General features: G+C 38.2%; 1 protein-coding gene across 4 annotated transcripts in view; it reads left to right on the forward strand.

The window, feature by feature from the left end:
- LZTS3 (leucine zipper tumor suppressor family member 3) overlaps positions 1-16194 on the forward strand; it is a 49132-nt gene that overhangs the window by 9712 nt on the left and 23226 nt on the right. Inside the window, exon 1 of one of the 4 annotated variants that reach the window (XM_072406647.1) lies at positions 9758-9916. The exons of 1 other annotated variant lie outside the window; for it this stretch is intronic. The gene's annotated coding sequence lies outside the window, so the exon portion shown is untranslated. Of the gene's footprint in view, positions 1-9757; positions 9917-10819; positions 11682-12629; positions 12689-16194 lie in introns of those variants that run through there. 2 more of the 4 variants (XM_072406649.1, XM_072406648.1) reach the window with 2 other exon arrangements.

Below are 16194 nucleotides of genomic sequence, written 5' to 3' on the forward strand. Positions count from 1 at the left end.
AACCCTTCAAGTTTCATGTTGAAGGCCTTTTTAATTTAAATGACAGCACATGTAAGCACATATAACATGCTTTTAGCTTGTTTTAGCACAAAAAATGGAATGCAGAATACACAAAGGGGCAAAAGTAATCAATCAATACATACCAACCCTCCATGAAGGTTTATGTTCAGGTACTTCCTGTCATTTTTTGTTAGCCTTGCACATGATCTTACATGATTTTACATATGACTGTTTCTACATACATTATACTGACATGGTCTACTGTTGTCATCATCTGTAAACCTTCCCTGAGAAATGCCAAACAGCAATTGTTGGAGTAACACTTGACTAAAACATATAATTTGAAATCTAATACTAACACTCATACTAATGCCTAAAGTAAGTCTTTACCTTTTTTATGAAACTCTACTATATCATAACTTAGGTGAGGCTGCCATTGCAGACCCAAAGAACACAAGATGTAGGAGGTGCTGAATGTTTTAAATAAACATGAATATCAAAAATAAGTATAAAGTATAAAGGCATTAATGGTCATCCCAACTAGTGATCCATAGACATCAAAAATATAGCCAACAGGTTTAGGGTCCAGCAACCCGCCCCTCATCATCTTCAGGGCTTGTAAATACCATGGAAGTAATATTGAAAGGACTCAATGCTAACAAGAAGCATCACTGGATATTTTTTTTTCCTGAACCTACACCAGTGCAGTATCAAACCCTAATCTGGGTATTTTATATAGAAAAACATTTGAGTGATCATTCCTCTTGTCAGCACTTAGTGTAGAGCCCATTCAGTATCACTACCAATGTATTTGCAAGACCTGAAAAGGGGAATTTTGTTGAACCAATGAAGCATGTTGGCTTTGCTGGACAATAAACTGCAGACCTGCCTTTGTTTCTGGGCAATTCTGAGGCTTTTGTATGTTTTAAGTTACTGGCGCAAGTGTACATATTCGGAGTTTTGACATGTTTGTAAAACATGGAGGACGGTAAAACTTTAATTGACAGCAAAAAAGCCTTTAATGATTTCTGAATCGATCATTGCCAGTTTTCTAAATACACCCCGATATTTTCTCTTTGTATATTGGATTTTACAGTGGAGTTGTGGCAATCATTTTCTCCGCTCCATCTGCATTTCACCTGACGTGACCTGACCGCAATACACAAATACACAACACTGAGTGATCAGAAGAGACAGCTATGCTTGATAAAAGATTGGAAGGTCAGTCTGGTTCATGGTACAAATATGACTATGAAGAGAAAAACTGTTCCTTGTATTGAAACATATCTTTTTAGAGATTGACTCGATTTATGAATGTAAACATTTTGTAAGTAAAATAAAAGGTAAAACCTACTTGGTAAGATTACCCAAGAGTCTTTGTGGCATTTATATTCATTTATCATATTTTCTTTCTGCAAATGGCCTTCCAGCAAGTTAAATCTTGCTAATGTTTAATTGATGCTCTTTTGTTTTGATTGCCTTCAATGTAAAAAAAAAGTAGAAAAGTTATTTCACTAGTTTCAGGGCCATTCTCTTTCTCTTTTGCAGTTTGCTACAATGGTGCTCAAATAGAATTTATAATCTCTTGTCTGTAATGCTCCCATATTCCATTAACCTGACTCTCTCCTCTACAATCTCTTATGAACGCTGCAGCCAGACTCATCCATCCTTCCCTCCGCTCCTCTTCTGCGCATCTCTTTGTAGTTCTCTTCATTGGCTTTCATTCCACCTTAGAATAAAATTCAAGCTCCTGTGCTTTGCCTTCACATCACTCCACAGTTCTTGTCCCACCTACTATTCTGACCTGGTAGAAAAATACTCCTCGATCCGCTCTCTTCGCTCCTCCAATGACTTACTAATGACTTCCTCACTCATAACCTCATTACGTGCCTGGTTCCAAAACATTTCAAGGGCTGCCCCGACTCTCTGGAGCTCTCTTCCTTGTCCTACTCCTTTCTTGTTCCTACTTTCTGCACACTTAAAAGAGCACTTAGAACCCATCCTTTTCAAGTTGTCTTCCCCTCTTCTTCTGTCCTAAATCCTCAATACTCTCCCACCAATCCATAACTCCCCTCCTATTGTGTGTTATCTCCCCCTCTTCTTAGACTGTACGCTCTTCTGAGCAGGCTCCTCTCCTCCTCCTGTGTTACTGTTTGTCTGTCTTTTGCAACCCCTATTACCTGCATAATATATTGGTGCTATATATATATATATATATATATATATATAAATATATGTATATATGCCTTGAAAGGAACCTTGCAAACAATGAGGCAAGTGACAAGAGGCTCAAGTGCAATCCAAAAGTATGGTGAAAAAGCTTGCTAATTCGAGTTATATTTGATGTGTACAGTCTTCAAATACCCTTAAATTGAACCTTTTCAATTACCTAACTCCATTAAAACATGGCTTTCCTTTGTTTTCTATTATATTCCATTTGGCCACCATGAGGAAGAAGAAACACCTGGTTCTTTTAGGTCTAGAGGAGCATCTGAATCACTCCCCCTTCTCCCAGTTGACTGCACCGGTGGTGGGGATGGGTTGAACTTCATTACAAGGGCAAGTGAAAGGGTTTTTAGCTCTAAGAAAACTCAAATTTAACACTTAGTCTTGTCACTTCTGATGTCTAAACCCAAGTGTTAGTAGCTTTCTGATACCTTGCTGTACAATAGCTTTCCAAGCATTGTGTTAGCTCTGCTAACTATTTCTTTAATAGATAATTTAAAACTAATTTAAGTATCTCTTAATGAGAATTTTCAGGATATTATCGTTGAAATGCTTTATTGATGGCATTAGGTATTCAATAACTGATTGCATTGATTCATTACCTAGAGATCACTTTTATCTAGAAGCCCACCCACAAAGTTCTATTCGCCCTCTGTATATGAAGGAAAACATAAAAACATCTTAGCATGTTGCATCTGCAATTTCTTCCCCTCCTCCTATCCTAATCCAGCTAGTTGCCTCCAGCTCTGCACATCTCAGACTGAAATTTCCGTAAGCAAGTCACCTCTGGAGATTTGCATCTTCTCATAGACTAATCTTGATTTATTTGCTGGAGGGGAGGTAAGTGCAATGTTCTGAATAATAGTTAAAGTCATGAAATATATATTTTTAGTAATCTTATGTATATAGAAAGTAAACAATGCTCCAAGGGCCCAATAATCCATATAACACCAGGGACTTCAATGAAGAAAATAGATCAAGGGAAAAACAATGATTTAGACCAACCTTTCACAATCTTTTTACCATGGGGGGTCTGTGAAATAAGGTCAAAGGAAACCCTAGACAATAATAACAATATTCACAACTCATGGTAAATTGGTATGATGGTCAATGGGAAGAATGCCTCTTACATTGCTGGCCAGTGGCAAGAATGCCACCGTTACAGACCTGAGAGGCACAAACATTGCTCTAGGAATCCTTGGAAACCTCTGGAGGAAGCCTAGGGTTCCACAGAACCCTTATTGAAAAGTACTTACGACCAATGAGAGTAGTTTGTATTCTTTGGCCAGCCCTGGGAAAATGTAGTTTGTTTCCTGTTGCCTTAATTTTTTTTAAACTGCTGTTTTTAGCAGTCCAACACAGTGGCCATAAACTAGAAACAATGCTTGAACTAAGAAAGTACACAAATATTTCTGGGCACCTGGAACATGAAAGCAAGCCCTTTTGAAGTCCTAAATACAGGGAGATTGGGTGGTCCCCATTATTTCCCCTTTTAGAAAGAAGAATAAAGGATCACTTGTACACCACTATCAAGATCAACTAAGTGTCATGAATGTGGCACAAATTTGCCTGCTCAGGTGGAATAGATATCTCTATGCCCATCTTTTTTTTAGGAGAAAATCTAGTGATCTCTCTCTTTCTTTCTCTCTCTCTTTCTTTCTCTCTCTCTCTATATATAGATAGATAGATAGATAGATAGATAGATAGATAGATAGATAGATAGATAGATATAGATATATATTCTCACACAGTGTAAACAGTCTTGCAATGGGCTTCAATCCTTGTGGCTTTGCCAGATTGCCAGCCTGCAGACATAGCACCGCCATTTGCCTGCCATCTGCACATTACTCTTGGCTTATCACAAAGATGGACTTGTCACTGGCCAGCAGAAACATGCTGGAGCTTCTTCATTAGATCAGTCTGTTGTCTGGCCATAGCATCTGCGGTTGTTATGTTCCTACAACTCTAGGTGCCTATAACTGGTTACTGCAAGACTAGAGTTCTTACCTGATGAGTATTTCATCTGGTCATCTGGATAAAACCTATTTATTCCTTCAATTTATCCATTCTCTCTTATTGCCAATGTGGCCTTATAAGTCTTATCCTCTATACCAGTGAATAGGGATTCCTTGAGCTAATAGAAATTTGTGGTCCCCGTTCAGTTTTTAATTAACACCAATGATCATTTTGGCTATCTGTAAGGGTGGCAGCCTTCCCAATGGCCAACAACATAGGAGGCATTCCTTCTACTGACTTCCATGCTAATATACGGTGAGCTGTGGATATAATAATAATCATAGAAAGGGTTCTCTGAAGACCTGAACACTATTTTAAAGATTTGAAGTGAGAAATATGAAAAACCGCTCTATATACGCAGTACAGTAAGTAAGGATTGTTAATTTAGAACAGAAGGTGTGTTACCATATACTGCATGCATTTATATAGATCTGCACATCAGAATGGGATATCCTTGGTGAAAAGAAGGATGCGGGCGTTTTGTTCAAATACAGGAAAGTTTGATTCAAAACAAATAAACAATTGCCCAAAAATTGCCCATTTTTTGCCATATTATCCCCAGTGTTAGCCTAAGTAATATATATCCATGATCTGTCGATCACCTTGAAATGAAGGGCAGTTTTGACTTCACTGCAAACCCTCAGATATCTTCTCGGAGGTTTGTTACCTGCGTTCACACTAATACAGCTTTCTACCGACGCTAACAATATCTTATTTTTATACACCACAATGTGCGCCCTGGGAAGGTAGATGTTGTGGAGTGGAATTTATTAAAAGGTGCGGGTCTCTGTGCAGACATTGATTGTCTCTGACATGTGTTACGCATTGCACATTGCAAATGAGTGAAAACTGCCTCCCAGAGTCCCTGAGATTAATTGTAACATGTATCGCTGGCAGTCAGAGACGATGAAGAGTGTAACCATAGCAGCCAGCTTCCTGCTGGCCCAATCCCACTCGTTCTGCTAAAAACCCGGAGATGAAACAAGGCTTTTTATAGCACATCCCTCCAAGATAGACCTTAATTAGGACCGGACTAAAGCTAACAGTCTGTGCTCCTTATTGGTTCCAGTGAATGCATTGATGGGGTAATTAAAGGTACACTCCACTCTTGTTTGGAAAAACAATCCATTATATAACTATACACAGTCGAGGTTCTATTTACAAAGCTTTACTATGAAGATACAAATCTTTATTCCCAGACATATGACAGTAATATAAATCATATTGGACATGGCTAAGAATCTTTGTCCTTGTATGCATTGCAAAGTGATTCTGCAACAAAAAAATTATGATGTTGTATTTGTTTAGTTCCAACATATTACATAGCGCTGTACTAAATCATAGTCGTGTGATTAGCTGTCCCTTAAGGGGGCTCAAAATCTAATGAACAATTTAATGGGAACACCAATCAATCTATGGTTTTGCATACAAAAGAATATACTAAAGCTGCGTACACACGTGCAATTATTATCGTTGGAAACGAACGACTAAGGACAGATGGTCCGATAATCGTTAACAAAAAAGTGCACAACAACGCCGATGAATGAGGAATGTCGCTGGAAACAAACGACCGGCCCAGCGGATCTAATCGGGCGATGATCGTTTGCATACTGTCTTTGGGTACATTTGTCGTTCAGTGATCGTGGATGGTTCTGCAGTACACTTTCTCCTTTACATGTCACTTCCTGCATCGTTCAAACGATCGTATCTAGCGTGTGTAGACTATTGGTGGATTATATTTGAACGATCGTATCGTCACGTACATAATTGTGCACAATACAAAATATTTAAGCATAATCATTGATCTGTCGTTAGTTGTTCGTTTTCTAACGACAATTATTGCACGTGTGTACCTAGCCTAAGTCCATACATCTTTATGTAAAGATTTGTGGACAACCTATGGCGGTCTTTGTCTCCTTCAGAGTGTAATTGCAGACAGACCACTTTATACATATATGTGAACCGATTATACTGTAATGCCTGTCTGGTAAGATACAGGACTGGATTTTACTTGCTGCAATTAAGTAACACTTGCAGGTCTTGTCCTTTACTGAGATTGTGAATGGATTGTTAAGGGAGAGGCAATGGACTATATAGCTCATCTCTCTGTCACTGTTCTTTCCTCCTTATGCAACTTCCCTTTTCCTGCTTATCCTTACACGGCTTGAATTTGAAAAACTACAATTAATGTTTTTATAATAAATTTACAACTGCAGGTTCCTAACCTACCTGGTGTTCAGTATTAAAGACCTTTTACTTTCCCCCTGCACCAGTCAAAATTTTTATGCATGAGGCAGCTTCTCAAATAGGCAGCCTTATCTGCCCTGGAATGGTTCTAAGGGCACAGGAACTCCTGGTTAAAGGACTTGGCAGTGCAATGGCCTTTTATTTTTATTATTATATCATCAATTGTTCCCCACTCTGCAACGCTCTGGAATTCTAGCTCTGATATAGATCAGTGTAGTAACCATCACCAAAAAGATTGTTGGTGTCTGTGGTAAGTAACCGAAGAGGTGCAAAATGCTCATTGCTCAAAGAACCCCTAGCAACGTTTGCAGGAATCTCTGCAGGAAATGTAGGGGTTCCCAAGAACAAAACATTTTGGAAGCTTGAACCAGACTATGGTCGATGGGAGTAGAAAACATCCAACGTCAACTGGAAATAATGCTCATGCCTAAGGGTCAAAAAATAACCTTGATCCTATCTTACATTGTTGGTTTCAACCGCCTTCCCTACAAGCCCTTTACCAGGAAAATTATTCCTTACTCTTTTGCTCCATTTCTGGGAACCTGACTAGGTGGTCTGATATGCCCCCTTCGTGGTTTGGTAGAAATGAATATTTTACCCAGGCTTCTTTACTATTTTGGAACCCTTCCCATTTCCCTACTGTCAGGCATCCTTCTGAATGTTCAGAATAAACTCCCTAAATGTTTATGGGGTCAAAAAGTAAACAGGGTTAAGCTGTTTCCTCCCAGATTGCATTGTGGTCTGGGGGTACCAGAACCTAAAAGGTATACCCACAACCTCTTATAACCCAAGAGGTCTGATATGGAAGCTCTATTTTGCATACCTACCTTGACGCTGTCATATGGGTACCCTCCAAACAACAGCCTTTCATTTTATGACCTACTCTCTCTAACTCATAATTTATTTGGGATAATATAAGGAGAAACCATAACCTGTACTCCCCTCATACTCCCCTGGCTCCTATCCTCAATAATCCACCTAGCTATATCCCCTCCCAGTTTCAATGGTGGATGAATAAGTGTTTCCTAAGACTTGGAGACTTTTTAACTAGGAATAAAATCATTACTCCAGGATCCGTGTTTCTGATTAAAATTCCCTATTATTCCCTATTTTTAATGTCAGCAGAAGAACTGACTGGATCTTTCTATCAGTGGAAGCAATGGTTCCTCATTGTGGGAGGAACAGTACCCCAAGGACCAGATGCGAGCAAGCAAGGGGTTCAGTTCTTGGACTTCCTCCACACGGGGCCTTTAACATGACATCAGTTTTGTGTTATGTATCCAATTAAGATGTAATTAGAGCTTCAGAAGTTTTCATTTCAAACATTACTTTTCTGGGCATCCTCTATTAACAGATTTTGTGTTTTAGAATCCTGGGAACATAAGGAAAAGCAGTTTGGCACATGCAGCTCCTTGTGTTTCTGAGATGATAATATTCTATTTATATCAGTACACCCTCACAGCAAATGATCATGCTGAAGGAATGCCTGATAAATAAGATTGTTTTTACACAGTTTCTGATAGCTCAGCTTAAAGAGAACCAGTCACTAATGAGCAATTAAAAGAATCTGAATCTACATTTCAGTACTGGTATACCAATGCAAATTTATCTCTCCGGAATAGTTTTTTTAATTATTGTAATTTACAGTCAGCAATTAAGTGCTAGGTGTAAGAATATCCTATCTTCTCTCTAATCTTTTGTCCTAATAAAAGACACTCAAAAATATTTATAGATTATTAATATTATGAAATTTGTATGTTTTAACTATTTTTTAAATGTATTAGATTAACAGTGTCCTCCTTTAATGGGATGCTAAGACAAGCATTTTGAGGCACCTGCTATTACACCTATGATGCAATTTACTGACGTGTAGATGAATAGAGGTTCTTTCTAAATTGAACCTTTACTATGTCCATACTAAGGAAGGTAACAGGATTGCTCTATAACAGACACTATAGACATCTCCAGCTCCCCCATTCTACTGTCCACCACTGAAGCCCAGACAAATACTTTGTTGTCCTGGGTTTGCTCTGATAAATGTAACTCTTCCACCCAAAAAAGGTCTGTGGTGCCTAAGCAGTAAATCATAAAGCTGTGAAAGGAGTGCAAATAAATATGTCTGGACTTTCAAAGGGCTTGTTTAGGTGGCCTATTTTTCCCAAATTTGATGTGGATTTGAGGAACAAAGTCAGCAGATTTACATTTAATTCAGTAGTGTAGTAAGGATGATAGCATGGTCTACATCTGACCAGGTTCATGGTCCTTTGGATATGGCATGTCTTCATTAGATGCATTTGCATTACAGGCAGGAGACACTCATCCCTTTGCTTTGAAACCCATGCAATTTAGTAAACCAACCTAAAACAACCATCAAATGGAAAGTGAAGCATTGGAAACTAATGATCACCTGCTTTCCCCTCAGTTTTCAAACTTCCACCGGAGCTTCTGATGACTCTTGCACCAAAAATAGAAGTTGTTGGGAGCACAAGGAAACAGTTACTTAATTCCTATTTTTCCTTGAGAAGAGACGTATAATATATGATCACCCTGTATAAATATGTAAACAGTCCATATAGAGAACTCTCTTTCCAATTATTCACTTTAGGAACATTACAAAGGACAAGGGGGCCCTCTGTGTGTGGAGGAAAAGAAGTTTAAGCTCCGGATAAGGAAGGGATTCTTCACTGTAAGGTCTGTAAAAATGTGGAATAGGCTCCCTCAGGAAGTAGTTCCAGCAACTACTATAGATTGCTTTAAGAAAAAGCTGGATGATTTCTAGAAGCACATAATTTAACTGGGGATGATTCAGGGAACATCTCATTGCCTCATGGAATCAGGAAGGAATTTTTTTTCCCCTGTTGGAGCAAATTGTACCAGTTTTTTTTTATTTTGCCTTCCTCCTGACCAACTGTGTCTATAGGGTTTTATATCTGGGATATGTTTATTTCCCTAGTGGTTGCACTTCATGGACTTATGTCTTTTATCAACCTGACTTACTATGTAACTATGTACCAAAAGTAACCCACCTATGTGCATATTACAGGTGTACTCATAACTGGGAATGGTAACAGTAAGGTAGGTTATCTTTTCAGAAAGCAGCAAGCTCTGAGAGTTTACACACATTGAGATTTAGATTGGTAGGCTGTACACTTCATTCACATCAGGAGCACACACACCAGCACAGCCATTCATCAGGTTGTTAGCACTACCCTTTATCTTATGTTATTAGTGACTTGTGCTAGACACGTGAACCTGAAAAGGAAACAGGAATTCCTGGTATGTGTGTGAAAACTGGCTGCAATATGTAGAGGTTCAGTTACTACTGCCACACCGCCCAACTTCAGGGATCTCTGCACCTGCAGCTACACATAGGATCTGCCTACCACAGACCTCAGTATCCAGGGACGCAGACCTCATGTACTTACAGGTAGGAAGAATTGGGGAGCTAGAGGAAAGGGATTACCAGGGAAGAACACATCAGGCACAAAAACAGTACACAAGTCAGTCCTAGGCACTGTCATCATACTCTTTGCTGTATAGCAGAATTCTTATTATTAAACTGTATTTATAAAGCACCAACATATTATGCAACGCTGTACATTAAATAGGGGTTGCAAATGCTGGACAGATACAAACAGTGACCCAGGAGAAGGAGAGAACCCTGTCCGAAAGAGTTTACAATCTACAAGAATTACACTAATCCATGAAACTAACATTTTCTGAGGCTAGAAAAATGTTTAATGGTAACTTTGCATTTAAGATGCCATCTTAGTAAATTGGAGCAAATGGGTCCAAGCCTAAAAGTGCATTACGAATGCGTGTTAGCAACAAAACACCAATGCATGAGTATGCAAGCTGAAAAGCTATCCCAAAACAAGTGCATGCAATGCTTCAAATAGGATTTCTGTTCATTACATTTAATGTTCCATAATGCTATCATTTTTCCAGCCAGAGGACACACTTTAACAAGTATTAAGCATATACTGATATACTTTAAAATTCTGATTTATATAACCTTTTATAATAAAATAATTATTTATTATAAAGCTTTTAAGTGGGGTTTATTTCTAAAAGATAAAATTAGGCACATTGTTATTATGCTATGGTTCTATTATCTTTTGTATTTTCTCCCCCATTTTTGTTTTTAAACCATCTGTACATTTTGTTATCTGAAAACTTAAAAAAACCTTAGTAATAGTTAATAATAATTTTTGAACAGAAATTAGACAGATCTGTGAGATGCCTTTAGGCTTGCATTGTTGGATTGGAAACTTTATACAGGGCTGTTTACCAGGGGGCAGGTGAATGCTTTGACTTTATTCTGTTGTGTGTCATATTAAGTTATTGGGTCCTGTAAATAATTGTTTGTTTGCAAGAAAGGAGTAATTGAAATATAGGAAAACTGAAAACTGAGTGTTCCATGTGTTATTGTTAGGAAAAGATGAACAAGTACCAATAGGCATTTTCTGTGGGATCAGATAAATCTTATAAACTATAAGTTATACTAGTTTCTCGTTTTTCATCCAAATATTTTTGGTTTTGTCAATCATTAGAAGGGAGGATGGGTGTTATGTATAATTTCTCTTTCTTGTTTTATAATCCAAGCTCCATTATTTGGTGCTCAGTTACTTACTCCCCAGCTTACTGGGTCTGGGGGAAAGGTAGTATGGGAAATCAAATATTGGGTCACTACATTTTTTACTTAATATAAAAGGTTGGATGACCCTTTTAAATAAATCAAAAAATGTTTGTTTCTTTCTAAAACCTTTTTTAAAAAAAAAAAGAAAAAAAAGTAGACTCCTCCACTATGGTAATTACTGCCACGGCAGTGAAGACTGAAAAGTAAGCCCAGAGCCTCCTCATGTAACCCAGGAGGCTTTGTGCTGCTTCTTCTGTACATGGCCAATCTCAGCCATATGTAGAAAGGGCTTTCCCTGCAGTGTACAAAAAAGTGCCAATCTCATGCAAGTGTGGTGAGAACGGCACTTTTATTTTTCTACATTTACAGGAGGAATCATCACTATATTTTGCGCCTGCACAGTGCACGATTGGGTAATGGAGGCAAAAGCCGGAAGACAAAGGAAGAAGATGGCGGCACCCAGTGGTTCCTCCGCATTGGGACAAAGAAAGAATCTGGAACGGGACCAAATAGAAGCAAAATGTGGAGACATTGAGGACCTGCAGTAGTAAAGGTAAGTCCGATTTTTTATTTTTATGACCGGACCGGTTCTTTTTTTGTCTATTTTACTAATTTGCCCTCTCACAATCAATATGCTAATTAAATTATTCAACAAAACCTTTTCATTGCAAACATTATTTTAGTCCCTACTGACTGGTCTACTGATCTCCAATGGGCCTGATTTAATAAAGTACACCAAAACTGGAGAAGATAGACTATCATGGGAGAATCTGGGTGATCCAACAAACTTGTAAGGGATTTCTTGAAAATCGTTTGCTATTATTTTCAATTCTGGACTAAATCAGTTCCAGATTTCTTGATCACCTAGGTTTTCTTTGATAGTCTATCTCCTCAAGTCTTGGGGAGCTTTAATAAATCAGGTTCACTGAGAGAAGTTTACAGTGTGCAGTGAAATCAAAGTAATCAATTTCAGAACAGGACAGGAGCAACTATGTAAGACAGAAGGGAAGTCTGGAGCTTAGATTTAGGAACCCTTGCTTCAAATGGGTAAGGGTAGCACGGTGGCTCAGTGGTTAGCACTCTGGTATTTGCAGCACTAGGTCCCAGGTTTGAGTTTTGGCCAGGACACTATCTGCATGGAGTTTGCGTGGGTTTCCTCCCACATTCTAAAACATGCAGTAAGGTTTAATTGGCTTCCCCTAAAAATTGACCTTAGACTGTATCAAAGACATATGACTATGGTAGGGACATTAGACTGTAAGCTCCTTTGAGGGACAGCTAGTGACTTGACTATGGACTTTGTAGAATAGTCAATGCAACATAATATGTCAGCGCTATATAAAGTATAAATACTATATAAATACTGTGTAATACTAATAATAAATTACTAGTTTTTTTTCTGCTATGCTGTTGATATTATGTTACCTGCTGCAGAGTAAACAAGAGAGTTCAGAGTGATTATAGGAGCAAAGGTTGTACACTGTGTCTCTGGCAGCATACACTGAGATTCCCTGCTCACGGAACATGGAGAACATACAACACTGACACTACACAGATCAGGTAATGATGATAAATTTCCACCTGTGTGATTCACATGGGGGCTGACAACATCCTATAGAATCATTCCTGCGTGTTCTGCTTAATGTTCTCCGTTACTTTATGTATCTGAGTTACATGACGAAGAATGTGTCTTAATCAGTAATTTCTAAAGGATGCTGCATCCTAGGAATACTGCAGAGCTGACTCACTTATTGCGGAAACAATCATAAAAATTCTCCATGCAAGGCTATAGCAGCTTGAAAAGCACAATTTAAAGGATCTATCCAGTCAAAGAATACATTCAAATATTTAAATGGATTTGGGTTATGGCTTATCATTTGACAGGTTCCATATTTCATCATGACAGTCACCTACCAAAGCATTGGCCTACTTCTATGTTTTTTATTGAATGTTTTTGCACTTAAAATGGTATCTTACTTGGTTCTGGCATTGCTCTTGGCTATTTATACAATACAGAATCAAAGTACAAGCTCTGATTTGTGTAATATCCCCTATAAAATCTCCCTTACTTCCTCCTGCCTAGTATGTAGTACTATATAGGGCTTTATGGTCTTTTTCTTCATATTGCAAAAATTGGCAGCCATTTTTCTCAACCGTCCCAGACTTAGAAAGACTGTCTTCCATTCCAAGTCTCCTTGTCCATTGTTCTCCCTCAGTTTTCCCTTTTTGGGTGAATATATACACCTTTAAAAACTATGTATTAAATATTAAAGATGTTGAAATGTTTTTAATGGATTGTTTATGGACAAAAAATGGCACCTAAAAGGTGTTCCTCATTCCTATCTCAGAAAGTTGAAGAGTATATTGGCAACATCAAAGCCAAGGGTAGGGCGTGCCCCCTCAATCCTTCCCAATACTACCCAATCCTTCACCAATCCAGATTTCTGCTTTCTTCCACAATATCAACAATGAACAAAAAGGAAGGTAAAAACTATATACTTATTTGCCAGTATGCCAGGCAGGCAGAAAGAGTATAGGTTCATATTAAGATCCAAGAGTCTAATGGTCAGAAGGATTAGTTGCTGAAATTGAAAACCAATGGGTTCTAGTTTTTTAGTCACCTATACGGTTGAATGGTAGTCTATAGCATATAGGCATGTCTTGTAGGGCTGCAGTTCCAAACTTCACTCGTATGGCATAATGCAAATGTAGTTTCAAGTATTGCATATGCATATGTTGGTTTTAGTATTGTGTGTGCCTATGTCTTTTCTAGTATTGCATCTGCATATGTTGGTTCTAGTATTGTGAATGCACATGTAGTTTCTAGAACTGAGTATGCATATGTTGGTTTTAGTATTGTGTATGCACATGTAGTTTCTAGAAATTGCATCAGCATATATTGGTTCTAGTATTGTGTATGCACATGTAGTTTCTAGTATTGAATCTGCATATGTTGGTTTTAGTATTGTGTATGCACATGTGGTTCACGCCATTGGCTATACCTTCTGTTGATAAAAGAACAACAATGATATTGATCAGCTGGTAAAACATGATATGCAGTTTCTACATGTGAATCATGAGAAACTGGTTTCTTCTTCAATAGGCAAAAGTACAAGGGGGCTTAATTATTAACAGTACTGGTGAAGTTCCCTGAATGCAAACAAACCTTGTGACAGAGATGAAAGAATTTTTGAAGAGTGGTGACTTTTATCCTCATGGCTGAATTGTCTGGGCACACAAAGTCTGTCGAAGTATTACCAGTAATTTTTTTTTTTAATGGTGAAGCAGCATATACAGAAATTGTTTGTAATAGTTATTGGATAGTTCTTCTTTTATCTGTTGTTCACATACAAAAAAAATGATGTTCGTTTATCACATAATCAAGTAATTTGCAAAAATGAGTAAGAGGTGTGACCATTTTAAAGCTGTGTCCTTGATGTTCCACCACCAATGCAAGTTTAAGGCCCGAGCCACTGTAGTCAGAGGTTGCTTTTTCTAAATCCATGTGACAGCACTGGGTGTTTAGGTACCAATGCTGTCACAGGGGTGGTAGGGGAATAAGTCACCTGCTTCTCAAACTCGGAAATACCATTTTTTTTCACCAGTGGCTAAATGGAGCAGCTGGGTAGGAAAGGTGATCATGCAATGCTGGATGGAGTGACACTAAAGTAAGGCTGTTGCTTTGCCCTCAATGTTTAAAGCACAGGTCTGCTTTGGAGATTTTGCCATACCCAATCACCTGCCTTGTTGTTAAATATTGTGATGGTGAATATTTTTCTATTCCTGCAGGTAAGTTGAAACCTATGGTGGTTTTTTAACACCGCCAAAAGACTCAACTGCCACATTAATGACAAAGCCAATCAATACACAGATTGGAAAGTAAATGTTTATAAGAGTTAGAAGCAGGACCGCCATTAGAAATTTCTGGTCCCCATACTAGGTAAGCTTCTCAGACCATTTTCCATCATGTCTCCAACACTGGAGAAGTCAGGCTCTTGTTTGGGGCTTGATACAGTAGTACCCCTTTGCCCCCCCTCCCTTGTTAGGAGCCATGTGATCTTCATTAAGTTTAGAAATATGAGGCAATTTATAGTATTATATGGACCGCAGAGTTTCTTCTGCCTAAAAGTCCCCATATTTAACGTCTTCCCTCAATATACATTTTCTATAATTGCATGCATGTAGCAGATTTAATAAATAACTAACCCATGCAATCGCAGCCCAGAAACTTGTGTTGGCCAACCAAGTGCTCTTGAATGTCTGTGGACCTGGAAACAAATAGATACCCCTGCCTTATACTTAGCCTATCACTACATTCCCATAGCCAAAAGGAGGCAAGTAAAGTTTGGGGCAGATGATACCTTTACTAGAAGCTCTTCTTAATGTACCTTATACCTGCCCAAAACTGATCAAGATGGACATAAATAGCTGAATAGTATTGTTATTATACAATAGCAAAGGAAAAAACTAAAGGACGTTAAACATTGAGGAGGTGGTGCATTTTTCAGGCCCATGTAAACTAAAACATGGATGAAAGATGAAACCAGACACTTTTTATATAATTTAGAGGCTTCAAAGATATGATTTCCCCACAATAGTTGATGTCTATGGCCCCCCTACTCCTAGCTGGACTCCTTAGGTTTGTTCTTTAGAAATATGAGGCAATTTATAGTATTATATGGACCACAGAGTTTCTTCTGCCTAAAGGTCCCCATATTTAACGTCTTCCCTCAATATACATTTTCTATATTTGCATGCATGTAGCAGATTTAATAAATAACTAACCCATGCAATTGCAGCCCAGAAACTTGTGTTGACCAACCAAGTGCTCTTGAATGTCTGTGGACCTGGAAACAAATAGATACCCCTGCCTTATACTTAGCCTATCACTACATTCCCTTAGCCAAAAGGAGGCAAGTAAAGTTTGGGGCAGATAATACCTTTACTAGAAGCTCTTCTCAATGTACCTTATACCTGCCCAAAACTGATCAAGATGGACATAAATAGCTGAATAGTATTGTTATTATACAATAGCAAAGGAAAAAACTATAGGACGTTAAACATTG

Source organism: Pyxicephalus adspersus, chromosome 3 (genome assembly GCF_032062135.1).
Source record: "Pyxicephalus adspersus chromosome 3, UCB_Pads_2.0, whole genome shotgun sequence".
In the NCBI taxonomy this organism is placed as follows: Eukaryota; Metazoa; Chordata; class Amphibia; order Anura; family Pyxicephalidae; genus Pyxicephalus; species Pyxicephalus adspersus.